The following is a 27,465-nucleotide window of genomic DNA, read 5'->3' on the forward strand; positions in this document are numbered from 1 at the left end:
TAATTGAGAGGGTGGTGGCCTCAGCTCCAGGCGGTCTTGGAGGAAACTGATTATCTAGACCCATTTCAAACTGGCTTTCGGGCGGGCTATGTGGTGGAGACTGCCTTGATCGGCCTGATGGATGATCTCCAATTGGGAATTGACAGAGGAAGTGTGACTCTGTTGGTCCTTTTGGATCTCTCGGCAGCTTTCGATACTAATGACCATAGTATCCTTCTGGAACGTCTGAGAGTGTTGGGGATGGGAGGCACTGTTTTACAGTGGTTCCGCTCCTACCTCTTGGACAGATTCCAGATGGTGTCGATTGGAGACTGTTGTTCCTTGAAATCTGAGCGTTTAAGTATGGTGTCCCCCAAGGCTCCATGCTTTCTCCAATGCTCTTTAACATCTACATAAAACCGCTGGGAGAGATCATCAGGGGATTTGGAGCAGGGTGTTATCAGTATGCTGATGACCCTCAGATCTACTTCTCCATGTCAACTTCTTCAGGAGATGGCATAACTTCCCTAAATGCCTGCCTGGAAGCAGTAATGGGCTGGATGAAGGAGAATAAACTGAAACTGAATCCAGATAAGGTGGAGGTACTTATTGTGTGGGGTCAGAACTCTAGAGATGATTTTGATCTCCCTGTTCTGGATGGGGTCACACTTTCCCAAAAGGACCAGGTTCGCAGTCTGAGAGTACTTCTGGATCCACACCTCTCCCTGGTATCTCAGGTTGAGGAGGTGGCCAGCGTGGCTTTCTATCAGCTTTGGCTGATATGCCAGCTGCGTCCGTTTCTTGAGATGAACGACCTCAAAACATTGGTACATAGGTTGGTAACCTCCAGACTTGACTTCTGTAATGCGCTCTCTGTGGGGCTGCCTTTGTACGTAGTCTGGAAGCTTCAGTTGGTACAGAATGCGGCGGCCAGGTTGGTCTCTGGGTCATCTCAGAGAGACCACATCACTCCTTTGTTGATAGAGTTACACTGGCTGCCAATATGTTTCCTGGCAAAATACAAAGTGCTAGTCAAAACTTATAAAGCCCTAAATGGCTTAGGCCCTGGGTATCTAAGAGAACGTCTTCTTCATTATGAGCCCCACTGCCCATTGAGGTCGTCTGGAGAGATCCGTCTCCAGTTGCTGCCAGCTCAGCTGGTGACCACATGGGGACGAGCTTTCTTGGTTGCTGCCCCGAGACAATGGAATGCGCTCCCTACTGAGATACGATCCTCCCCATCTCTGGCAATTTTTAGAAAGCATTTGAAAACCCACCTTTTCTCCCAAGCTTTTTCAGTTCTTTAAAATTTTAAGGTTTTAATTTGTGGATGATTTTTAAATTGTTAAATTGTTTTAAGTTTTTGTATATATTTTAACTTATTTTATGCTATTGTTAACTGCCTAGAGATGAAAGTTTGGGGCGCTGTACAAATGTGATAGATAAATAAATAAATAAAGCACAACCACTGGCTGAGAATAACAGCAATTCGTATAGAATAATGGCAATAATCACAAACACCCACTGACATTAGCTTAAGAATGCTGCTTAAATCTTTTGGCTGAAGTGTTATTTAATTGAAATGTTTCCATTATGTTTTACTGTGTTTTTCTATATTGACTGATAACTTCCTTCAAACTGTATTTTTTACACTGTTAAACTGGCAACTGCATTATTTACAGTTTATACTTTACAGATATGTTTTTCTTATTCAGGGTTTTAAAGCATGCTTTTCTGACTCTCAAAACACCCCACTTAATCTTGGTAATTGAAAATTCTAGGTATTATCTTAAAATAGCCTGTCTATCATTGATGCCACCCACTACCCACATCATTGTCCATGCCTGGGGTGTGTCTTTTCTTGATCTCAGGATAGAGTGAAGTCATTCCAGACCCTGATATGAAAATAGCTGATGCTCAGAACACAGAATTTATTTTTATTTCATTGAATTTTGAGCCTTGGACAGTAATATGGAGTTCACAAAGGAGAAATTTCTCTTAAATCTATAAGAAGCTCATGCAAACAAGGAAGTAACCTACTGTGACTACGGATTTATTTTTACTTCTGTCCCATGTTATATTTGAGCAGAGATCCCTTGAGACTAACCAGGAAAACATTAGGGTCAAAACACCCAAATGCAACCAACATCCAAACACCCAACTGCTGCCCTTAGAATAATGGCACAAAGTATCATTTGCTAGTTTGAAAATAGTGTTTCAACCTTAAAATTATACTTTAATTTTAACACCTTCATGTTTCTATATTCTTATGTCTCTCACAGTTTTTAACAGGATTTCCCATGGGGAGTACATATATTCCCACGGGAATAGATATATTATGTAAGCCAATACGAAAGAATAAGAGAACTGAAATGAGGAACAGAAATCACCTTGCCTAGCACCTTAAGTGGCACAGTGGGGAAATGCTTGACTAACAAGCAGAAGGTTGCCGGTTTGAATTCCCTCTGGTACTATATCAGGCAGCAGCGATATAGGAAGATGCTAAAAGGCATCATTTCATACTGTGTGGGAGGAGGCAATGGTAACCCCTCCTGTATTCTACGAAAGAAAACCACAGGGCTCTGTGGGTAACAGGAGTCGAAATTGACTAGACGGCACACTTTACCTTTACCTTTAATACTCTGTACTGAGGAATCATAATCCATTTATAAATAAAACTCTTGGTAACTGGCAAGATGCAGCTTTTACAATGGTGACTCTCTTATATTTAGCGGGAAGAAGTAACTGTCTTTATTCTTTCCAGCACAGCATCTTCCGCTGGCTGTTGCTGGCATCTATCTTGTGTTTTTGTTACACAGAACCATCTTAATCCTTTTCCTTTGTAAATTACCTTGACATTTTTTAATTGAAAAGCAATACATAAAGATTCTTAATAATACTGTAACAAAATCCTTGAACTCACTGTGTGTAAACCTCTAGCTTCTATGCTTTGCAATTCCCTTAAGTTTATGTTTAGCAAAAGGTTGCAAACAAAAACTTAGAAGGCTTACACAGATTTGCAGTGATTGGCTAGGCCTTGTTCCCAGGAGTGCCTCTGTCCCAAGAAAAACCAGCTCAAGAGAAGGAGGGCTCAGTTCGGCTAGTGGAACTGGGAGGCTTAACATGCAGTCTTCCTTGACTCCTGAAGTAGGCCACAAGGATCTGGTAGTTCAGGCTAGTTAGTTTATTATATTTGGTTTAAATTGTGGTGTTGTAATCCACCCACCTCCTTTTCAAACCCAGTCCCTTCCTCCTTTGGTAAAATAATCACCTTTTGATTTTGTAACTAAGTTTAGTTATCTATGTTTAGTGTGTCTAATCCTAAAACGCCCCACAGCCTAGCTCAGGCCTGCTCAACCTAGGCCCCTCAGCTGTTTTTAGACTACAACTCCCATAATCCCCAGCCACAGTGGCCAATAGCCAAGGATTATGGGAGCTGTCGGCCAACATCTGCAGGAGGGCCGAAGTTGAGCAGCCCTGGCTTAGCTATTTGAGGCATGTTGTAAAACAGGGGTAGCTCTGGGGCTAGCCATCCTACTCTGGCAGAAGGGCCATTACAAATACTAATAATGGCTGACATCCTGACTAAGGTTGTGTGAGGAAGGCTTCCCAACTACCATAGTACAGGCACCCATGCATGGAAGAGGATTAGAATACTCTGTGTTACCCTCAGGGACATATTTTCAGGTGGCATTTTCAGGGGGGAAAGGTCAGCAAAAATCACCCTTCCTCTGTTGCAATAGCTGTATTAGCAGAAACTTTCATTTGGATGGATACATCTCACCTAGCATGCCGCCTTAGTCAGGATGTCAGCCAATGATAGTCAATATCCCAACAAATTAGTCTAGCTGAAAGTTATCGAGTGTACAGTGCACCATGAACAAAAAAGAGAAACAATGCATGAGAAGATAAAGGAATATGCCAATTTCAGAAGGTTCAATTAAGTGAGACGTGCCAAATATTGCAAATGGGTGCCAAAGTCACTAGCCAATTTAGATGGAGTGAGCACAGAGGGGTTTCTTTACAGGCCTCAAATATGGTGACTAATCTTGGCTAAGGAAGCAAAACTGGTCTGCTGACCACTCCCCAGAGGAAAGATTTGTGTGTGCTTCAGCACCCATTCACTTCTAACTTTGGCCAAAAATCTAAATGAAAGCTATTTTATATAATCAGCACTTAATTTTATTAAAAATGTTTTTCAGGATTAGTATGCTGCTAGTAGCAGTGGTATAGTGCTGCAGGATCTGACAGGGACACAGTTCCGATATGTTTTTTCCTCCAGGGGTTCAGCAGATTTGCAAACCCCTTGGCACTCTAAATGGAAACAATATGTGCTCTTGTTATTCCAAAAGTTTGCTACAAAATTGAATGTTTGACTACAACTGATTGTATTACCATTCTTCCAGCCTTTAGTTACAAGGAGTATCCTTCACCTTTGTGGTTGACAATTTGGTCTTCTCCTCAAGGGCAGCCCCAAGGGGTGAAATGGGGCCCCAACTCAGACAAATGGCTTGACCCCCCACACACACCTGCTCCCCCATTTCTGTTTCAGAAATCTAATATGTGGGACACAGCTCACCCACTCATAAATATACTTTGCCCTTTCTGTGCCCCCCCCCATCAATTTTTTTTCCTGGTGGCCCCACTGCTGCTTTTCTAGGTGAATTACCACATGAGTTTAAGCACTATAGGATTAAGAAACTATCCTTGACTTCTTGTAATGTAACTTCCAAAATTATTGCTTCTGAGTGTCATTGTAGTAGGTGTGGCTATGGGGCATGGCTGTTGGGTGGGTGCGGCTATGGGGGCTGCCATGGAGAATGCCTGCACTTCTGAATTTGCAACTACAGCACTGACAATATTAAAAAAATTTCAACACCTAGATGAGCATTGCTTCTCTTCCATAATAAGAAATACTATAGTGGTATGTTTTACTTTATTCTGTACTGGAAATAGTAAAATATTTTATAGTCTAGACTACACTAAATCATTAATGCCTATTGTTTAGAACTGAGAAACAAATTTATATTTGGCTGTTGCTTCCTACTCTGAATCTTTAAACAATTTTCAATCTTTAAACAATTTTCATTGATTTCTGGAATTTTTGGTGAGACCTAGACTGGCAGAACACAGTAGAAACAGGGGAGAGAGACTGCAGCTACGGCACCAGTACTGTCAAGGGGTAAAAACAATGAGAAACATGGGAAATGGAGAAAGAGATGTGCAATGCTAAACTTCCACACAACCAAACTCGTGATATTTTACTTGACAACCATTGGTTCATGTGCATGTAACCACATGGAAGACTGCTTGTCTGTAACATCTGGTTGCATGGCAGGGCATGTTTTCCATCACAAATGCATACTTGGCCAGAAATCTGGGGAAGCAGTTTGTATTACTATTTGAATGTATTTGGTATGTGTTGCATTTTAAGTGCCTTTTGTGTGGATTTCTGCTGATTTGTCCTTACCCAAGCAGCCCACCCTGTTCCATACAATTCTGTCCCAAAGGAGTAGGGTTTTTGGGGGTGTAGGGAGCTGTTGTGCTGAGAAGGGGTGGGAAAATTCACGTATGTGAACTTTCTTATACTCATATTTCTTAGGATACAATCCTTTAAAAAATCTATCCCACCTTTCTTGCAGAAGTATACCATGTCAGCTAACAAACAAAACAACAAGTGATTACACAATGATTAACAATATTTATCTAAGAAACAGATAGCAAAATGTAAAACCATAATCCATCCTTGAAACTCAGAACTCAGTCAGGGCATTATCCACTCTCAACATGCAATGGAACAGCCTGCATTATGGTTAAAATCATCCTGTCACATGGTTTCATCACTATATGTCAGGATGGTACAAATAATCAGCTTCCTGCCTACCTGCAGATGTACCGCAGCAAGCTACTATGGGGTAAATGGTCAACAGCAGCCATCTCATAAAGGCTTCCAGCTATGAGAAATGAAATAAGAGCTGTGAAAGCAGATATTTCCTGAATGTGAAATGTCAAAGTTATAAAAGGAACTTGTGAAGGGGTAATACAGAATGTTCTGTGGATAATCCATTGTCAAATATTATATATCCAATGGCATTACTGTTATCCCTACAGTAATTACATTTGTATCTTCTTTAGTATGTCCTCTTTGGAGACAAGAGGGAATAACCTAGAAGGTGAAATGTTCATATGACAAGAACATTTGTCTTGGCATGAATTTTTGCCTTTTCTGAAAGGGAAATTCTTACAGTAAATTCTGGTTCTCAAAGACTCCCTGAGGGCATTCCATGTATGGGTTAGGCCCCTCCCTCAGAGTGATAAGCAGGGTCAAACTTGAAGACTCTTTCAGGGGAGGGGCTGCCCCACCTTCCCCAGTCCAGACTGAAAAAGAAGTGGAACCTCTCACCATCCACTGTAGAAAAAAGAATCTATCCAAAAACTCAGTACCAGGAACAGAGAACAATCAGGCTGAGTACAAAATGAGATAAAGATAGACAGGCAACAGAGGGAACATCCCCAGGAAGCCCTAACTACCATATGTGCAGTGAAGGCAGAAGCCTTTGTGAAAATACCAAAAACCACACTGAGAAAGAAAATGGGAAACACCTAACAGCAACCCAGACAACTCAAGAGAGACTGGCTGTAAGGTTTCTCAGGACCAAGACTGCAGTGGACCTTATGGAGATGGTCAGCCCATTAGACATGATTGTTTCATGTCAGGAAACCTTGGTCCCATGGACCTTGGTCCCATCTTCACACCCAACATTCAAGACAGTGGTTCAGGGGTGTCACATTCTCATCAGAACCAACAACATGTCTGCAAACAAGCTGGGAAGCATAAAGTCTGGGGTCCTGCCCAGGGAGGCCTGTATGCTACTTCTATGGGCAGAACAACATCTACTGTCAATCAGGGCGGAGGACCTAGCAGGAGTATCCAGTGTGTTGGCAGATTGGCACAGCAGGAATTCAATGGTAGAATCGAAGTGGATATTACATCTGGGGTTGTTCTGGCAAGTGGTCCATCGCTTCAGGCTACCAAAGGTAGGTCTGTTCATTATGGATGAAAACATGCACCTGGACCTTTTCTTCTAACGCCTCCCATGACTTCGGAGCCTGGGAACAGATGCATTGTCTCTCCCTTGCCTAAATGCCTTCCCGCCATTGCCTCTTCTTCCCATGATGCTACAGAAGATACGGGCGGAGCAAGTGGAGGTGGTTCTGATTGCTCCTCATTGGCCTTGCCATTGGTGGTTTCCAGATCTCTTGTACCTAGTGGTCTGTGCCAGGTGGCAGATTCTGGTGTGTCCGGATCTGCTGACCCAAAGGTGGTTGTCCACCCTCAACCTAACATTTTCCGCCTCACAGCCTGGCGGCTGAGCAGGAAGGCATGATGGGTGACTCAAATGTGGTGCTCCACACTCTATTGTCACCCAGGAAGTCCTCCACCAGTAGGGCCTATGGAATACGTGGTGGGCTTTTCAAGCTTGATGTGCCTCTCACATTAGGTCCAGTCATGCAGTGGAGGTACATTCTCAGGTTTTTACAATCTGGCTTGAACAAAGGTTTGAGCATGAACACCATCAGATATCAGGGCGTCACACTCAATAAGGTTTTGGATGCCAGGGGGCAGTGTGAGATTTGTTTACATCCTTTTGTTCAGTGTTTCCTTAAGGGGACAGCCTTGCTTAACCTCCCCCTTCCCCCGTGGTCACCAGTTCTCTACTTGACATTTGAATTGGGTGCTCTTGGCCCTTGTGGCACCACTCTTTGAGCCTATGGCCACTTATGATCTTTGAGTGTTGAGTCTGTATTCCAGGCCTCCATCATGTCCATGCATAGGGTGTCCGATCTCAGCGCCTTGTCCACCAACCCCAAATTGTGCATTTTTTATAGGGACAAGGTAGTTGTACATCCTGATCCCTGCTTTATTCCAAAACAAAAATTCTCTTCTTCACCAGTCTCAGGAATTGTCCTTACCTACCTTCTGCCCAAATCTGCAGGAATGCAGGTGGCATTCACTAGATGTTCAGAGAGCGCTTAGGTTCTATCTGGATCGCATGACTGCACTCCATAAAACTGAGTCTCTTTTTGTCTCTTTCTAGGACAGTTCTCTGACCATTCTAGGACCCTGACCATTCTTCCATGACCTTTTCTCAGTGGCTAAGGGGATGCACCTCACCTATAAACGTTTGGGGAAGGTCCTTCCTGTGGGTATTATGGCCTATTCCCTGTGGTAGGGAAGCCACCTCAGCCCCAGTCCCTTCATTTCCCAATTATGAAATTGATGTTTTTTCGTCGTCCGAGGCTGTTTTCGGCAGACAGGCTTTACAGAAAGGGCTTTCTCAGTGACATGTGGTACCTCCCTGCCCTGGGATGGCACTGCTCTTCTACATCCAAACATGGAATGCCATCTGAGAGCCTCTGGAGAAAGGGAAATTCTTACCATTCTTGGAGACTCCTGGAAGGCATTCAGCCCTCCCTTGTTTGTTTGCACCACCACCAGCACCTTGGTGAAGACCCAAGGAGCTGACGCCAATCCGAAGGGGAGTGCATAGTAATGGAAGTGGCTCCCACCATAGCTAAACCAAAGGAACTTCCTGTGCTATCTCCATATCGGGATAAGAAGACAGGCTTTGGACAGAATATTGATGCTAAGAAGTTACCCTGGTGAATGCAATCCAGAAAGAATGAGTATCTCCATCCTGAAATGCCTCCTCGTGAGGAATGTGTTCAGCCATTTCAGGTCCAGTATGCCTCTGGTGTCTCCGTTCTTCTTTAGCATTAAGGAAAAAAAGTGGCTGTGAGGAGTCTGAACCAATTCTATAGCGTTGATCTGGATCAGATGTTGGATCGCTTAAATAAACACCCGGTGTTTTTCTGGATCCCATGACTGTTGCAAGGGAATGAACTTATTGAAGAAGGTGTCCTCCCACTTGATGGGTGGAGGAGAATTCTGGTCAGGAAGACTGTTTTCTTGGGAGAAGAGGTAGATGGTTTGGAGGTAGATGGTTAGGAGGGTGTGCACACAAATCCTCTACTGTGTGACTTCTGGCTTACGCTGCAGCTTACACCCCCCAGACCAGCAGGACTTGGAAGATGCCATACTTTGCCAGGAGGGCTGTGGAACCTTCAGCTTGCAGTCCTTTCTCTTTGCCCTAGGCAAAGCCCTTTCCTTATCCCTAGTTTCCACCAGGATCTTGTCTGATGGATTGGCAAAAGGTTCTCCCACCCACAAAAAGGGGGATCCAGCCAAATGCGTCTGGGACCGTGTCAGCATCCCAATTGCGTAACCACACATTCCACCTGGCCACGGCATTGGAAGCCATGGCCCTGGAACAAAATTGGACAGAGTCCAAAAAAGAGTGTGTCAGTAGCATGCCTAATAAGGTTATCTTCATCTGATTCGCCAATTATGCCCTTACCTTGATCGGCAGGCATTAATGACAGTGACCCATGCCCTTGTTATCTCCCACTTAGATTATTGTAATGCTCTCTATCTAGGGTTACGTCTGAGGACGATCGAAAAGGGGTCCAGAATGCAGTGGCTTGCCTACTCATGGGTACCAGAAAATATGACAGGGTAACTCCTCTCCTGCAATCATTGCACTGGTTGTTTTTTGCTACCGAGTTCAATTTAAAGTCCTGGTTTTGACTTTCAAAGCCTTGTGGGGTTTGGTGCCTGTCTACCTACAGACCCACCTCTCTCATCCAAGTTACATCCCATTCGGTCAGATTTTCTCAAATGACCCGTTTGTTGGTCCCTGATTTCCGAGAGGTTCGGGGCGTTAAGAACCGTGAAAGGGCCTTTTCGGTTGCTGCCCCACTTCTCTGGAACTCCCTTCCCCTTCAGATTCGTTTAGCTTCTTCCTTATTGATTTTTAAATCTCTATTTAAGACTTTTCTTTTTCGCCAGGCTTTTACCCTCTAGTTTACCTATTTGGTTTTTTCTTTTTGTTAGTTACTTTAGTTTTTAATTTAGAATGTAATTTTAATGATGTATTGCTATGTAAGTTTTTGTACACCGCCCAGAGTCTTCGGTTTAAATTAATTTTTAAATAATCAAACAAACAAATAAATAAAATAACCTTCTTCAAACTGTCCTTGACCAGCTTCGGGATCGAGTCTGTGAAGGCCAATTCGTCCACCCACAGATAAACAGCCCTGGAGAACATGGAGTTGTTAACACATGCTCTGAGAGCCACTGCTGAGGCCTCAAAGGAACTGCATACGTTCGCCTCCATATGGTTGTCACATGGGTCTTTGGGGCTTCCTTTCACTTCGGAAGGGAGGACCACAGAAGACAAGGCTGCAACAGGTGGGTCCACAATGGAAACCTTGAGGGAGTCAATGACTGTGTCTGGCAGAGTATACAGTTTGTTAGGGATCCTGTGAACCTGCTGTGCCCTAGCCTGGAGATCCCATTCAGACTTCCTGACCTGTTCACAGGCTTCTGAGAAAGGAACAACTAGTGGTGGGGGGTGGGGAGGGGGCTGGAGGAAAACCACTGTAGTCCCCTGAGCAGCTGAGGCTCAGCTAGGGTTGGTGGGCCTCAGGGCTGAACTGGATATATTCAAAACCTGAGAAGCTTTTGCGAGGAGGATAGGAAACAATTCCGATTGGAAGAGCCTGCCCTGTGTGTATCCAGAGGCAAAGGTTTCTTCCTCTTCTGACAATTCACCCTCTTCTCTTCCTGCTGGTGATACAGATGCCTCTGAGCTGTCTGATTCCAAGAGAGCCTTTTTGCCCCCTTCAGTGCTTGGAGTGACCAACTCTGTGATGGGGGTGGGGAATCTCCCTTCGGACAATACCTTGCATTTGTGTTTATGCTTGCAGTGCTTGGTCGGGAGTGGGGAGGAGGGTGACGAGGCCGGAGAAGATGGAGTGGAACTGCTGGATCTTTTTCTTGGACCTGCATTTTCCCCATTCCCGTTGGCTGCTTCCTCTCATGCCTCTTCTCCTTATGCTTTTTAGCAAGAGATCGGAATTGAGATGAGTTCTTGGAACCGGGGTTCCCATGGGACCTGGCACCCCTAGCTTCCCTAGCCACCAGTTCTTTGAACCAATTGGTAAACTGAGGATAAGCATCCGGTCCACTGAGATTGGGGAAAGGGAGGGAGGGGGGTAATCAGAGAGTCACTCATCCCATCCATACTAAGCAGTAGATTTGGCACCAAGGAAGCCAAGGAAGCATGGAAGGTGCTGCCATCAGAGGAATCTTCCGTCACCTCTATCACTGAACACAACCTGCCCTGTAAAAGGAAAGGAAGTAGGGCGATGTCTGGGCCAAAGCTCAAATACCCGAGTGACACACTGGCCCAGGAAAGGGCGGGAACACACCCCTGCCACGAGCTGAGGGCATCTGCAGCCAGGGAGACTGTGCTCCCTCTGAATGTGGAGATTACATGCTATTGCAGTCTCCCCAGCACGATGGCCCAAAGTGGATCTGAGAGGCCCTGCTGGGCAGCACAGGAGTCCCAGGCGGACTCGAGGGCCGTGCCAGAGCACACGGTCCCAGTCCAGAGGCAGCGGTGTGTCGTGGTTTAGCAGACTGTGTCTGGCCATGAGAACTCAGTGGCAAGGCTTGACAGTGGGTGGCCTTGGCGTAACTGCAGTCAGCTGCTTATCGGCCTAAAGAATATTACCCTGTTCTTTTGTAGGGTCCCTGCCCTAACTATGACTGATGGGGGTGGGCAGGGAGAAGAGGAAAAGGAGAAACCACTGCAGGGTTCAGTAGAGCTCCGTGAAACCCTACTGACCTGCTCAATAGACAGGGCTGATCTGTGGAAGGCAGGGCCGCCCCTCTCCCCTGGAAGAATCTTCGAGTTTGACCCTGCCTATCACTCCAAGGGAGGGGCCTAACCCATACATGGAATGCCCTCTGGGGGCCTCTGGAGAATATGAAATTATTCACAGCAGACTGCAGTAGAAAAAATGAAATCAATTCAAACAAAGAAATCAGTTCAAATTTACCCCCACAATGTCCATGCAAAAAATAAAATAATATTTTATTTAATATTTAATATAAATAATAATAATAATAATAAAATTATAAAATAATTTTATAATAAAAGCCGTACACTTTTGTACACTGCTTACACATTTCTGTTATTTCAGACAATATACTCCAAAATATTCACTTATTCATTAAATGGTCACTGAAAATATCAATAGTATTTGGGAATTGAATCTCTTTTGAATGAGCCAAAGATTGACCTACCAGACTCTGTAGAGTTTTGATGGGTGTTATTTTTAAACAATAAATAATGTGGTAAAAAAAACTTAACGCATGTGTACACAAGAAAATAAGATGCACTTGCTCTACTGTGTTTTTGATTATCATATATGGCCCAAACCTACAGGTTATAAGGCATATTCTGGCCCCGCAGTGTAAAGATAGACAGATAGATTAAAATCTCTGCTTGTAGCATTGGACAAGAAAACAAAAGTCAACAGTGCCTCATTTTACATCAAAACAGGACTACAATATTTTCTTAATACTCTCCACCTCTCCAAGTCATTTCCTGTGGTTTGCCTCAAAATGTACCACTATTGGCCTAAAAAGCAAGGTCAGCTTTGCATGTGACCAGAGTGCCATGAAGTTTATAGAACAGATTTACAGTGAAACTTGACTTTAGTCACAGCAGAGGCGGCAGACCCGGAGAGGGCTAGATGACTAAACTAATTTCTTATTGCTTGAACAGGTTCCATTATTTAAACAGAGTGAAAGGAAAGGAAACATCTTTACAACATTTGCTCTAGAGCAGTGGTAGACAACCTGGGCTCTCCAGCTGTTGCTGAACTACAATGAAGCATGATGGAATGATGGAAGTGTAGTTCAGCAACAGCTAGAGAACCAAGGTTGCCTGCCCCTGCTCGAGCGTATAGTCTACCTGGGTCTCTGCAGACAGTTGCCTATCCCGTTAGTTCTTCCATACAGAAATTATGAAACAATGTGCTGCAGTGGACAGTATATCAGATACAGTGGGGAGAGCAAGGTTCAAATCTCTGTTCAACTACGGAGATTAAACTGTAACCTTGGGCTAGTCATACTCTCTCAACCTTGATAATAAAACAGGGATAAAACAACTCAAAATGCATTCAGTTTCTTGAAGGAAGGGCAGGATACAAATGAATGAATGAATGAATGAACGAACAAACAAACTAAACATGGGTGGAGGGGTGGGGCACTGGTGCTCAATCCCAGCTCCTTTTTATCCACCCCTCAAGTTTCAAAAATGGTGGTGAGGGGTCAGTTTAATGTTTTCATCAATATGTTTTGAGATTGTAAGGAGGGAAAGAGCATAGAATAGGTTATAGCTATAGGTGAATGCTGTTACTTTATTGTGTGACTGTGTGTGTGTGCGCGCGCGCACACACACACACACATCAACAAAGTAACATATTCAGCATATAACTTTCCCCTCTGTTTCTCAGGAGAATTCATACATATAGCTGGTTTCTGTTGTTATTTGGGGAGGTTAACAAAGAGCTTAAATATGTCAAACCATTTCCCCCTCAGAAGCACAAAGCTGTGAAATGGCCGCTGTGAAAACCAAAGTGTTTTAGACAACTTTCCCCCTCGAAGCAGGAGTTGTGACTGCCCTGAGGAAGTATTCTTCAAGCTAAGAAATTGCCCACTTCTTTTGATGAAGCCCTCCTCTCCACACCACTTGCCACTGAATTCCATTAGCTTTACCTAGATGTCTGTTAACTGCACTCTGAGCCCAGGAATATTCTGTTCTATTGGAATATAAGAAAATCCCTGCTGGATCAGACCAAGGCCCATCTAATCCAGCATCCTGCCTCATGCAGTGGCCAACTAGGTTCATCTGCGAAGCCCACGAGCAGGAAAAGAGGGCAACCACCCCCTCTCATTGGTGTTCCATTAACTTACATAGGGGCAGTTATCGATTTTTAAAATTCCCTTAGCATTTCCCCCTTCATATTTTTGTAGAACCAACATTTCTGCAGGTCATCCTATCTCACTGGTATTGCCCACTTACCCACAGGAGTTTCTGTTATGGGTCCATAAAAATCATAATGTTCTCAGCTCTTTCAGAAATATCTCTCTCTCTCTCTCTCTGTATGTTTTCAACTGAGGAAGGGGATATATCTTCTATCGCTTATTTCAACTGGAGAAGGGGCTATATTGCTTTTCTGTGTACTGTCTTAAGCAGTCATTTGCTTGAGTCATCTGGATCCAATTTAATTAAATGTCTACTTCATCATCTAGGACAACATACTGCAGATTGGCCCCTCAACCTCGCTCTAGCTATAGAGCAAGATCCCAAGAATTTTACAATGAAGTTGTGCAAGCTCCCTACAATGTTTATTCAGAACCAGGACTCTTAAGGCAAGATTGCCAGTTGTGCCAAATGACAGAACAAATAAACATTTAAAAAATAAAAAATACAGTTCTGAAGTACTGAGTTAGGCTCTCTCTCTTTTTCTTTAAATGAACATGAGAACTTTCACAATATCCTGAAGCTGTCCTGAGCAATTACCTCTTCTGCTTGGCATCATTTCCTACTTTATGAGCAAAACAACCCCAGCTATTACAAGAGAAAACATAGCAAAGTGACACCACTAACCCAACAAAGTGTTTTATCTTTCAATGAAGTTTTTTAAAAGCCCTAGTTTTTTTTTTTAAACACTTGGGTGGGTGGATAGCAATATGCAGCATTTATAGGTAAGAATATTTGTGGCCTTATTCAACTTGTTTGTGGCCTTGTTCAATACATTTCTTAGCAGTTCTTTCAGTATTAATGGAAACCACCCAAGAACTTGCAATACTGAACCTTTTAATTGCTTCAACTGTTAAATGCTAATGCATCAATCATAAGACCACTGTATGCCTCATATATACATAATGCAGGCAGTTTATGAAAACAAATGGCCTTTGAAGGTTTCAACTTTCCCACCGCCACAAGCAGGTGAAAATGAAAAATATAGTAAATGTTGCCTTGATTGTGCAGTTCAGCTGATAAAAAATAGAGTATGATAATGAGCAACCAAACTGTTCTAACCTCTAACCCACTTGCCTTCCTATTTGCTTTCTGTTTTACTCCAAGTGTATACCCAGAACAGCTGACCTCCAGGGAAAGTTTTCTTGGCAGCTTTTACTTTATGAAACTTTCCCTCTTCATAAACCTTAACACTTGTACATGTTTTTATAAGGAAATGTAAACAACATTCATGTGATTTGTTACTCGGATTTGCATGGGCATGATATATTCAGCAAAATTACTGGAGAATCCCATCTGTGCTCTTCTAAAATGAGTAGACTTCATTCATTTAAAAGACTTTGTCACAATAGCAGGAGCTGTGCTGATACTACAGGAGTCGGCTTGTTGTCTTTTACTGCTTGAAGTGAGTGATGGAGCTGCACTGCTGATGCGCACAGGCTGCTGGGGGAATTCCCACTGCAGCAGGAAGCTACCTGTAGTGGTGGTCTCACTGTAAGGAGCTGCTTCTTTACCTTAAAGGCACAGCTCCCTCCTCCCCCATGCCTCCTCGAACCTCCAGACTGGTTCACAGTTCAGCCAAACTGGACCGAACCAGTTCGCCGGACTGTTTCAGACAAATTCAGACCGGATCTCAAACTGTGCACAGCCAAGGAATAGAATATTGGAACACAAGGGAAACAACCACAACTATCGCATATAGGGTTCAGTTTCAATTTATTTATATATTTATTGTTATGCCCTCCCTTTTTTGCCATGTGATCCTAGCATCCATTGCTAGACTACAGCTCCCATCATCCTCAGCCACAACAGCCAATATTCAAGGATGAAGCAAGCTGTAATCCAACAACAGCTGGAGAGCCAAAGTCTAGATGCTGGATGTGTTTAAGTAGATGCAAGCAGTAAGACACTTTTAGATGTCATTACTTCCATGTGAAGCTTTTTGTATTCATATTCAAGCACGCACACAGGGAGAACACAACACACACGCAAAGAGTTTAGTTTCCTTTGGATGAGAGTACTCTGGAAATCGCATAATTTGTTTTACTTACAAATATAGAGTATATGGCCAGAAAATCAACAATTCTACAGTCAATAGAAAATACACGAATCCTGCATTAAATTCCTAGAGAGAGCTACAGAACCTGATAGTGCTTTACTTTCCACCAAGTCACAAACTCTCTCTCATCTGTCTTCTGATGCAAATATTGACTATAAACTATTTCTCTGCCTTCTCTCTCTCATTAGTGCAAGGCTGCACAACTCAAATGCCCTGGTGGGCCAGAACCATCCACAACTTGATGTCCAGGGGCCGAGGTCAAATGTTTAGCACATTATGACATTAAAATTAAATATTATTAGTTATTTGTGGCTCTATTTCCCCTTTCAATGGACCCATAGTTTTAACCAAGGATAGTGGCCAGAGAATAGTTCTGTCCCTGCTCAATCAGTGGGGGCCCTAGAGTGCATGCCAGCCCCAAACAAATGCCAAGTCCTCTCCTCTCCCTAAATTGTTGTTGCTTTCTTGCTGCAATGCTTGGCATGTGTACATGGGAGTAAGCCTCACTGGGCATACCATGGAGCATATTTCTGAGAAAGAATGCACAGGATGGTGCTATAAGGTAGTTTCCAGCTCCTGTGTTGCTGCAGGATACCTGGGGGCCAGTAAAGTAGTCCCTGCAGGCCGAATCCGGCCCCCAGGCCTTATGTTGTGCAGGCCTGCTCTAGTGGGTATTACAATTGGAAGGCTAGGGCTATCAAGAAGTATTAAGGTACTTTTTTCAAATCTATGACCTACTACCACCTTGTGGTATTTTAGTCAAAACCTCATTCACTCTGATCAAGACAACTCAACCTCATAGCATTATTTTGGATGCTACCAATGGTGCACAATAAACCAATATAATCCAAACATTGAACTTTTAATTAAAATAATTAAAAATAAATCAGTAAGCAGTATCAAACAAGAAGTTATCTGGTACAGTTGGCAACATGAGAGCAACACAAAAGACATGTCATTTGAAAGATTTTGGGGGGTGATATTCCCCCCTACTGCCAACCATAAAATCCAAACCTAAGAGGATGATTTATAATTTCAAGTCACAGACCAAAAACTGTCAATCACAAAAGGGTTCTGAGATTTATACCTATGTTATGATCTAAGATGTGGAAAATGGGCCAGTTTTACAGTAGCTCCTCAACGACGAGGAGAGCTGGTTTTGTGGTCCCATTAGCTAAGCAGGGTCCACCCTGGTTGCATATGAATGGGATACTTGATGAGTGAACACTGTAAGAAATTCCCCTTAGGGGATGGAGATGCTCTGGAAAGAGCAGAAGGTTCCAAGTTCCCTCCCTGGCATCTCCAAGATAGGGCTGAGATTTCTGCCTGCAACCTTGGAGAAGCCGCTGCCAGTCTGTGTAGACAATACTGAGCTAGATGGTCCTATGTTTTGACTCAGTATATGGCAGCTTCCTATGTTCCTAACTTTCTGCAACTCAGACCTGTAGTAAGATTTTGCCATTAAGAATGCATTTATTTGGGTCTGAGAAACAATGACAAATTTGATTCATACTCAATTCATACCAACTTTGATTCGTACCTTTGTTATTTAAAACATTACCAGCAGCCCTATGCAAGTGCTGCCAAAATGTACTTCTCAATGGCAATCCACATGGATACAGTAGCATTTGATCATTTTGTTACGTGTATCCAAAAAATGAATGCAGCTTCCCAAGTTAGTGCTACTAGTGGTAGCCCAATATTATTGGGTGTCTGAGATAAGGGAACAAATGCCACACCCTGCCCCACCAGCCTCTGTGGCAGTACAAACAGTTAATTTACCTCTTCTTCGTTAGTGCATTGCATTTGAAAAGGAGGAGGGGAGCAGAGAAGAAATGTGGAGGAGAAGAGAAAATAATGGTTGACTAGAGCATCTCCCTGTGATTTTCCGAACCTCCTTATCTCCTCTTTTGCTTCACTCACTGCTTTTTCTGAAACACAGCACACTGAAGAGAAAGAGGAGAAGGAGGAACACTTGATGCTTCTGCTGTCAAATGGTGGTGGACACAACAGCAGGTGGGATTCTGATGATCTTAAGAGGCAACAGAGATGGTGTTTCATGACAGAGAAGGCATTCTCTTAAGTACCCTGGTCCCAAGCCATTGAGGGCTTTATAGGTAACTAGTGTTTTCAGGCCCGTTGAAATAACGGGCGCTAGTAGGGGAGAGTTTTTCCCCCCTGCCCCACTCCTCGGCCAGAGGAGACAGAGACTGGGACCGGGGGCGAAGCGGAGGCCGTATAAAAAAAAATTAGAAATACTGCTGCCGCGGTAGCCGCCGCCGCCTGCCCTCCCTCCCTCCCAACTGCCGAGACCTCCTTACCCCGGCCCGCGTCAGTCGGGCGAAGAAAGTCCTTAATTTGAGACGGAGAGAGGAGCTCGCAAGCGGAGCTCCTCTCTCTGCAAAGCCTCTTCCCGAAATGGCACTTTGGGTGCAAAGGATGCCTATTGTGTCCTTTGTGTCCATAGTGCCAGTTCGGGCAGAGCCTTTGCACAGAGAGGAGCTCTGTTTGCGAGCTCCTCTCTCCCTCTTAAATTAAGGACTTTCTTCACCTGACTGACGTGGGCCAGGGTAAGGAGGTCTCGGCAGTTGGGAGGGAGGGAGGGAGGGAGGGCAGCGACCGGTATTTTTTTTTAAATGGCCTCCGCTTCGCCCCCGGTCCCGGTCTCCGTCTCCTCTGGGCGAGGCGGTGGCTCTGCCGCCGCCTTGGCCAATTTCCCCTGCCACCTCTTCCCCGGCGGCCGCTTCTGGCCTTTCCGCAGCCAGGCGAAGCCACCAACATGGCTGCCTGGTTCCTGTCTCCGTTTCTGCCTTGGCCTGTTCTGGGCATGCGCTCCACGCATACCCAGAACGGCCGAGGGAGGCACGGACAGACGCTTGGTTGTTCACGGACGGACACCAAGCCTTTTATTAGAGAGGATAACCAGCACTTTGTATTTCACTCGGAAACATATCAGCAGCCAGTGTACCATTCTGGCTGCCACATTCTGTACCAATTGTGGATTCCAGACTATGTACAAGGGCAGCCCCATGTAGAGTGCATTACAGTAGCCAAGCCTGGTGGTTACCAACATATGCACCACGGTTTTAAGGCTATTTAACTCCAGAAATGGGTGTAACTGACGTATCAGCCGAAGCTGATAAAAAACACTTCTGGCCACTGCCTCAGCCTGAGAAACCAGAGAGAGTTTTAGATCCAAGAGCACTCCCAAGCTACGTATCTGATCTTTATCTTTTTTTTAAAAAAAACCCTGCCAATTCAAATTTGTGTGTTTATGTGGAGATGGCAATTTTTGTGATCACCCATACTGTGCATTATTCACATATGGCATGCTTCAGTTATATACTAATTCATGCTATTTGCTGTGATATGTAGATATCTTTCACAATGCAAAGACATATCTAATCCAACATAATTTAACAAAAACTGTCCAAAAATTATGCATGTTCTTATCTCTAGCAAAGAGTGATTCTCAAAGATCTCTTCCAGAACATATGTCGTAACCAGCTATGTTAATTTTTTTAAAAAAAATCCTTTGCATTCAGCAGTCTTGGTTACATTTGTGGTGGGAACTCTGACCAAGAGGGAATTCTGTGGCGCAAAACCCCCTCCCTTTGCTGCAAAAACCAAAACAAAAGCCAAAACAAAATGGGATGCCAATTCAGTTTACACTGAGAAAAGGATTAGTTATATTATGAGGACAAATAATCCAAAGTGTCAGATAATTGGGAACACAGTTCCATCTGGAGCAGACTCTTCAAGCAATGGCAGAATTAAAAAAAAAATCATTCAACAACCAAGAAAGGCAACTTCCTGTGCTACAGGAAATCAGTGGTGCTTTCAGTGACAGAGAAGCCATCTCATATGTAACGACTCTGAAATGCTTCTTTAGCTGTTTCCGATGAAGTAGGACAGTGTGCATATTCCAAAATGTGTTCAGAAATGCCTGCAGCACTGATGCTGCATGACTATCAAACAGCCTTTTGTTCTAAGAAGTTCGTGATGGATATCTATAACTCTTTTTGTCATGAAGATAAGACCAGCCTTGTCTCACTAACTGCCATTTCAAAGGAAGACTCACAGTAGTGTGACTTTTGATCTGTGAGGCAACTAGCTCGACCACCTGCACTAGATATGAGCTGTAACTGAGCTTGCTTTGTACCATTGTATGAACACAGCAGGCATTTAAAACAAGAATCAAGTTGATATGCTAGTGTGCCAAGTTAGAGAGCAAAAAATATGGGCCTCTTTAATAGTCAAGCATATAAATTGCATATATTGTTCACAGATAATATCATTCAACAGAACAGATGACCAAAGGTCTCCATCCTCCTGCAGTGGATTAACACATAAAGGTGTAATAGTTCCTGGTAAAATGGGAAGATACAGTATTGCATGGTATGGCTGCAGGAACAGGGCTTTAAATTGTTGTTCACATAGTTGCTCTGAAAGCCTACCATCTATGGAGTCATTTTCTTAAGGCTATATTCAAATTAACTAACTTTAACATACAAAGATGTGGCATTCCATCCTATAATGAAACAGAAACATCCTTATGGTAGTCTTATGTAAAGGTCAAGTACAAAACTTCCTTATATATCCTGTCTGGAAATTTAACAGTGGCATCATTTTAGATTTCCCATGTCCTGCCCCTTGATGTACATCACAATGTTGGGGCACCTGAAAAATTTAAAATGACATCATACAGGTGGCAGTGCTCATGGAGGGCATTTGCTGCATTGCCTAGTAAGTGTTCCTGAGCTTTTTTTGACTTCAGGTGGGCATCAGATGTGGATGCCCAGCACAGGACTTGGCCTTAGTAAGTGTGTGTGTATGTGTGTGTGTGCATAGTGACACTTCAGTCACCTTTCCCCACTTCCTGGACAGTGATGGCCAGGCCGGCGCAATGTGTTTCCACCATCAGTTGTGGAGAGCAGTGTATTATTATCTAAATGCTCAAAATAAATGCACTAAACTGTATTTCTGTGAAGTGGCATCAACTATAAGTAATCCATTCATTCATATAATGTTACTGATACAATAGATCTATTTACACATTATATCCAACACACGTACAAAGAGTGCACAGTGTACCCAGCGACAGCTATTATTCTGAAAACAGGTATAGTAGTTTCTTTTCAGACTGTGAGCCCTTTGGGGACAAAAAAAATCTTATTATTTATTTTTCTTTGTAACCCACTTTGAGAACTTTTGTTAAACATAAGAACAGCCCTGCTGGATCAGGCCCAAGGCCCATCTAGTCCAGCATCCTGTTTTACACAGTGGCCCCCCAGATGCCAATGGAAGCCTACAGGCAGGAGTTGAGGGCATGCCCTCCCTCAGGATGTTTCCCCACTTTATAAAAATATATTTTATATAAATATGTTTATATTTATATACCGCTTTATATAAAAAGAGGTATATAAATGTTTGTAGTAGTAGCAGTGGCACACTTCCTATTTGTACCATACATTTTATGAGTCAGGTTAAAGTGAGCTATGCAAGTCCTCCCAATTTCTAAATGGTTTGGTCACCTGCGCTGACGTTTACTTAGATTCCCAACATAGGTTCACCTGGATCCAATAAATATTCTTGAATCTATATTTACTGAAGTGCTATTAGCCCTTTGACATGGCTTTGATGATTTTTTTTTGGGGGGGGGTTATTACACGTGTATTTCAATAAATCTCAAGGAGGTTTACAGTAAAACAAACAGTTAAAACTACTTAAGACAATTAAAAGCCTGATCAAAAAGATGCATTTCCAAGGTCTTTTTAAAGGCCAACAAGGATGTTGAACTTTTTATTTCAGCTAGGAGCACTCCAAAGCTCAGGGGCAGCTACAGAGAAGGCCCGACCGTGAATCGCTGCCAAACCAGCAGCAACAGCTGGCAGACCTCCACAGTTGACCTCAATGAGTGATGGAGATCAGGGGTTGGGAACCTTGGCACTCCAGCTGTTGTTGAACTACAACTCCTATCATCCCCAGCCACAATTATTGTGGCTGGGGATGGTGGGAGTTGTAGTTCAAAAACAGCTGGAGTGCCAAGGTTCCCCACCCCTGGTATAGAGGAAGATGATCTGTTAGGTATATCAATTGTGTTTTTGCAAGCTGATATAAAATGGGGGAGGAACATGTTAGGGATTTTACTTCATTTATTTTCTTTTGTTATGCAATATATTCATTTAACAGTTGTTTTCTCCTATGCAATGCGGTACCATCCTTTTACTTTATATTTCTATATAAACTATGATATTTTCCAGTTTTGTGTTATAGCTGTTTTTTATATATTGCAGCAACTGGAGTGCCTCAGTTAAGGTATGCCAAATAATACCAAGTTAATTGTATGTAATGTCCATAAAGGTCTTTGACCTTTATGGACTTCAAATTCCCATGGTGGATATATAGCATGATCAAAAATAGTTGTAACATTAGACTCTGTACTAAAATCATTATTAATTTACTCCATATCAAGAGAAGTTATAGATTTGTTTGAGTCTTAACTAGTTTGGCTAGTTGGAGGAGCATAAAGCTCTTAATTTAAGTCAAGTCAGTTGTGTGCCTGAATGCTATTCTGAACACTTTTATGGGAACAGACAAAATGCACGTTCTGAAATGAATTACTTCAGAGACGCAGATTACTGCTTTGACCACAGTCATCTCAACCTAGATATGTTACAGCCCAGCTATAGTTTGTTAGGAAGACATTACATACAATTAACTTGGTATTATTTGGCATACCTTAACTGAGGCACTCCAGTTGCTGCAATATCTGCCAAATTTATTACCATGTAAACACTTCAGTAATATCAGGCAAATTATTCTGTGCAAAAATAGGTTGTTCACACTGCAACCATTTGTAGCACTTCTTTGCTGGATTGCAATGCATATGCTGAAGTTGCAAAGTACAATCTCCTTAAAGGCTATAACCTCTTAATGATACTAAGCATGTCTCAATGAACAGTGCAATCACAGGGGTTAGATGATATTTAACCCAGTGAGGTGTATCACATTCTTTGTACATGTTGTCTGTATGAACCAGCACAGCAAAGCATCCACTGGGACCTTGCTCTGTTTGTAGGAGCACAACTATTATTTGGATAATGGTATTTCCAGCTGTACAGAAGGTCAAGGTTGATGGAGGAGGACAAATAATTCCAGATGATAAAAAAGGAAGAATAAAACCAAGTACACGGTACATTTTAAAAAGAGTAATAATAATAAAGAAACAGTAAAGGAACATATATGCTTAGATCATCATTATGTGTCCACTGAAAAAAGGAATTTCAGACACAGAAAGGTCATTGTTCAAATAAACATCAAGTTTCACACCTTGCCATATATGTAATATGAATTCTGCAGAATCACTTTTCATCTTTATTTTTTTAAATGCCAACACTAATTTACAAAATATTCCTGAATGATTGTGTTGGTTTGGGTCTGGATTTGTATATACTGGCTGATATCCACATCAGTACTGCCCTTGTGCAAAAGTGGATGACATCCAGTGTACCTGTTGAGCTGTTGTGCAAGGATCATTTTCAACGATCTCTGCAATCCTCAGGAATATATTTTCAGAAGGCACAGTGGGCTTCAGAGGAAAGGGGGGATAGTAAAAAATCACCCCTTCCTCCTAATCCGACACAACAGTTTTAGTCTGGATGTCAGTCACTATTGCATGAACATCGAGCTAATCTGTGCAATCAATCAGCTACTTACTTTTAACTTCTAAAAATATATCTCAGAACTCTCCAATCCTGAGACCATTCTTGTGCTCCACTATCAGTGACTAGGAACGTTGTCTAGAAATATGCCCAAAGTGCTTTGCAACTTCAGAGGGTAAGTACAGAGTCAGGGGCGTAACTATAACAGGGCAAGGGGAGACAGTTGTCTGGGGGCCCCTGACTCACCCAGCCGCACACCTGCCCGGGCTTCCTTCAGTTGTATTCATTCTCCAGAACTGATGTGAGTGTGAAGACCTGGAACTACCAGAACAGCATGTCTTTCTCTAGTACCATTAAATGACTTGCATCGTCCACAATTTACAAAACCTTAAAAAAAAATAATTTAGGATGATGTTCTATTGTGGCACATAGGTGTGTGTATGTATAAATAAATAAATAAATAAATTTTACTATGCTTTTTGTTACCACTATTCAGCCTCATTTAAGGTTTCTTTACTTCATGAGTGGAGCTTGGGGGGGGGGTGTCGGTCCATTTTAAAATCTTGTATCTAGGCCCACTCCAACCTTGCTACGCCCCTGTACAGAGTATAAGCCAATCCTACAGAGTATGAATATACAATTAGAAAACTAACGGCCACTTCACACGTTTTCAAGTAGAAACTAAGAACAGAAGAAGAGCCATGCTGGATCAGGCCAAGACCTATCTGGCCCAGCCCCCTGTTTCCCACAGTGGCCCACTAGATGCCTTGGGAAGTCACACAACCAGAAGATAGGCATACCCACTCTCCTGTCACAGGTCCCCTGCAACTGGAGTTCAGAGACATCCAGCTTCTGAACATGGAGATAGCCTTGAAATGTGTACCTAAAAATGTAATGTGTGAATGAAGTAAATGCTCTTCAGAAACAAGAGATATAAACAAACAAACAAGCCTGAGATATAAACAGAATGGGCTGCAGCTCCTTGTCCAGTGTATATTCTGTCTCAAACCTCAATTTGCTGCCATGTAGTATGTGAAATTGTCCTTAAATCCATTCAAAATCTTGTCTGCTTAACAAACAAAAAGGTGCAAACTGATTTGTTGTACTTAAGAAATCATTCCTTAATTTGCAAAATAATATCTTATTCAGTAGAGAAAACATGGAACCCAGTATACCAGATGCATTTAAAAAGAAATTCTTCCTGTTAAAAGCAACTGATATATTCCCTTATCCCCAGGATAACTATATTCTTTTATTTCAACTGTCTCAAAGGTTTACTTGTTTTCTGGTGGAATGCCTAATAATGAAGTATGTTTACCCTTAGGAATTGTACTGACATAACATTTAAGTTTTCCAGATGTTTTGTCCATCACTTCAGGAAAAAAGGGGGCTATCTATTGAAAGAGGAAACATAATATCTTACTTTTACGTAATTACAGTACAAATATTCAGCTAGGTTTTAAGCTGGAAAACCACCTAATTTTGAACTTGCCATTCTACTGAAGGTAGTTAATGTATCTTATTTTTATTTTCCTTCCTTATATAATTACCTTGTTCTATCCTATCTTTTTGGAGACAAGGTGACTAGTACTTCAGGTAGCAATTAATTATTTCATTGAAATTGGTATATGTAACTTAAGATGTTTTCTGCATTAATTTTATTATCTTCACACAGTATCGTTAGGCTACTTAAAGAAAACATTAGAAAGAAAAATAAAAAGTAGTGGGGAAACCCTGTGTGAAAACATGGCTATTGGAAGCCTAGACAGGAATGGAACTCACACCAATTGCTAGAAAATGTAAGCGAAAACTTGATCAACTAAACTAAACTGCTGGATAAAGGAGGCTTTATTCCTGCATATATTAGTGGTTGTCATGAAGGTGTTGGCAAATCACCCAATTTATCACCAGAGTGTTGAATGCATATTGCCACATTTTCATCAGCTAGAGCTCCAGCCCCATCCTGTTTAAAATTAAATTTGAAAACGGGTCTTTTTATACAGGCAGATGCATTCACCAGTCTTCTAACACCTAATGTGTAACAATTTTCAAGATAAAAATTATCAAAAGGTAGAGTTGTTAAGCAAGCAGGAATGTTACAATAAGGAAACATTCCTCATTTGAGAGTACCAGTTGATTTTCATCTCACTCCTTGGACTCTGCAGTATCTCCCAATGAAAATTTCTTAAGACATGTCACTAAATATATCTTAAGGAAGAACTACCGTATGCATATCTCATGAAAAGTTTAGTTTTGCTTTCTCTATCTGTTGCTTAGTAACTAATCCAAACCACTCCATCCTTTTGTTTTTATGACTATCGGATATATCGTCATGAAAGTTTACACAACATTTTCTTGGGTCTTTCTTTTATAACTGTAAATGAAGTTTTAAACTGTAAATGAAGAGACTGGTGGAATAATTAAAATGTGATGCTTTCATTGTGGGAGATATTTTGGTACTGATTTGTGGGAGATATTTGTGGTGAATGTGAAAGTGCCTTATGTAAAAGTTCAGGGGCCAACATGTTGTGCAAAACATCATTGGCATTTCTGACCTGTTGGGGTTGCTGCACATGTGAAAGCCAGACCAGTGGTGTTGCACAAGAGTTCACTTGTGCAACTATTTAAAACAGTGTGTGGGTCCTTGCACAACACAACTTGCATTGTCTCCAACAGAAGCAGCGCTATGCAAGTGCCCACATAGTGTTTAAAGTACTTGCACAAGTGTACTCTTGCCCAACACCGCTGGAGCTGGCTCTCATGGTGCAGTAGCCTCAGCGGGTTAGAAATGTCAAACCTCTGATTATGTAACAGAAAAAGATGGAAAACTTCTATGTATTGTTCCTCAGTTCCTAAAGATTTGCTATTGACATTCCTATATTCCTCCTTCATGACACACAATGTGAGAAATTGCGAAGTTCATCCTACACTTCCGTCTTTAGCACCACAGTGGACAGAATTTCAGGACAGAAGTTAAGTCTCAAAGAAAGGCAAAACATTTTCAATGAATTCCTCTAGAAATTGGATTAGGAATCTACTGCAGAATATCATGCTTTTAACCGCTAAACATATGCTTTCAGAATGAATCAGCAGCTTTAGCACACAACAAGGCAATTTTCCTTACTTTTCATATAGTAATTGAGTGGGGAAAAAGCTCTCCACCACTCAATTCAGCAATTAAGTGCATATTTGCATGGTATCTAGAAGAGTAAGCAGTGTCAGGAAGAACCCAACTGCCACTCTCTGGTAATTATTATTTCTCTGCAATTGTACCTGATCTAGATCTTTGCTGACTGTTCTTTTTTTTATCCCTTATGACTGCTTTTTGAGTGATCCTAAATAACAATTTGAAATTGCTGACTCTGGAAGACTGCTACATAGCTTTGTCCTTATGTATATAAAACAAATTTAAATTACTTCATGAATTTACCTGTTTAAGAACAGGGGATAATCTTCCCGGCATGTAACCAGACACTCTCCCTACTGTATAAACTATGTCAATACAGGGAAAGAATCATGTTAATCTGTATGAATTTCACCAGTGTGTTCATTTGGTGGACTGAAAGTTGAATTTGCTTCCCCATCTGTATGGGTAAATCTAGTTATATGGGGGTTTTGTAAAGAAAAAGGAAATTAAATGCCTTTCTGAAATAATACCGAAAAGGAAAAAAAGACATGTCCTTTTAAATTCGACTACATAATCCATTTGTCGGAGAACAGGGTCCCACGAATATTTCACAAAGGTCAACTTTTTCATTTGGCTTATGGAACACTTATAAACTTGGAGTTCTAAGTGTGACTC

At 42.2% G+C, this 27,465-nt stretch overlaps 1 protein-coding gene across 8 annotated transcripts in view; it reads right to left on the minus strand.

Annotated features, from left to right (window-relative positions):
- Window positions 1-27,465, minus strand: part of VTI1A (vesicle transport through interaction with t-SNAREs 1A) — a 433,539-nt gene that overhangs the window by 122,331 nt on the left and 283,743 nt on the right. For 2 of the 8 annotated variants that reach the window (XR_008319202.1, XR_008319201.1), the window contains exon 9: window positions 5,864-5,933. The exons of the other annotated variants lie outside the window; for them this stretch is intronic. The gene's annotated coding sequence lies outside the window, so the exon portion shown is untranslated. The remainder of the gene's footprint in view (window positions 1-5,863; window positions 5,934-27,465) is intronic. 8 annotated transcript variants of the gene reach the window in all.

Source organism: Hemicordylus capensis, chromosome 3 (assembly GCF_027244095.1).
Source record: "Hemicordylus capensis ecotype Gifberg chromosome 3, rHemCap1.1.pri, whole genome shotgun sequence".
Lineage (NCBI taxonomy): Eukaryota > Metazoa > Chordata > Lepidosauria > Squamata > Cordylidae > Hemicordylus > Hemicordylus capensis.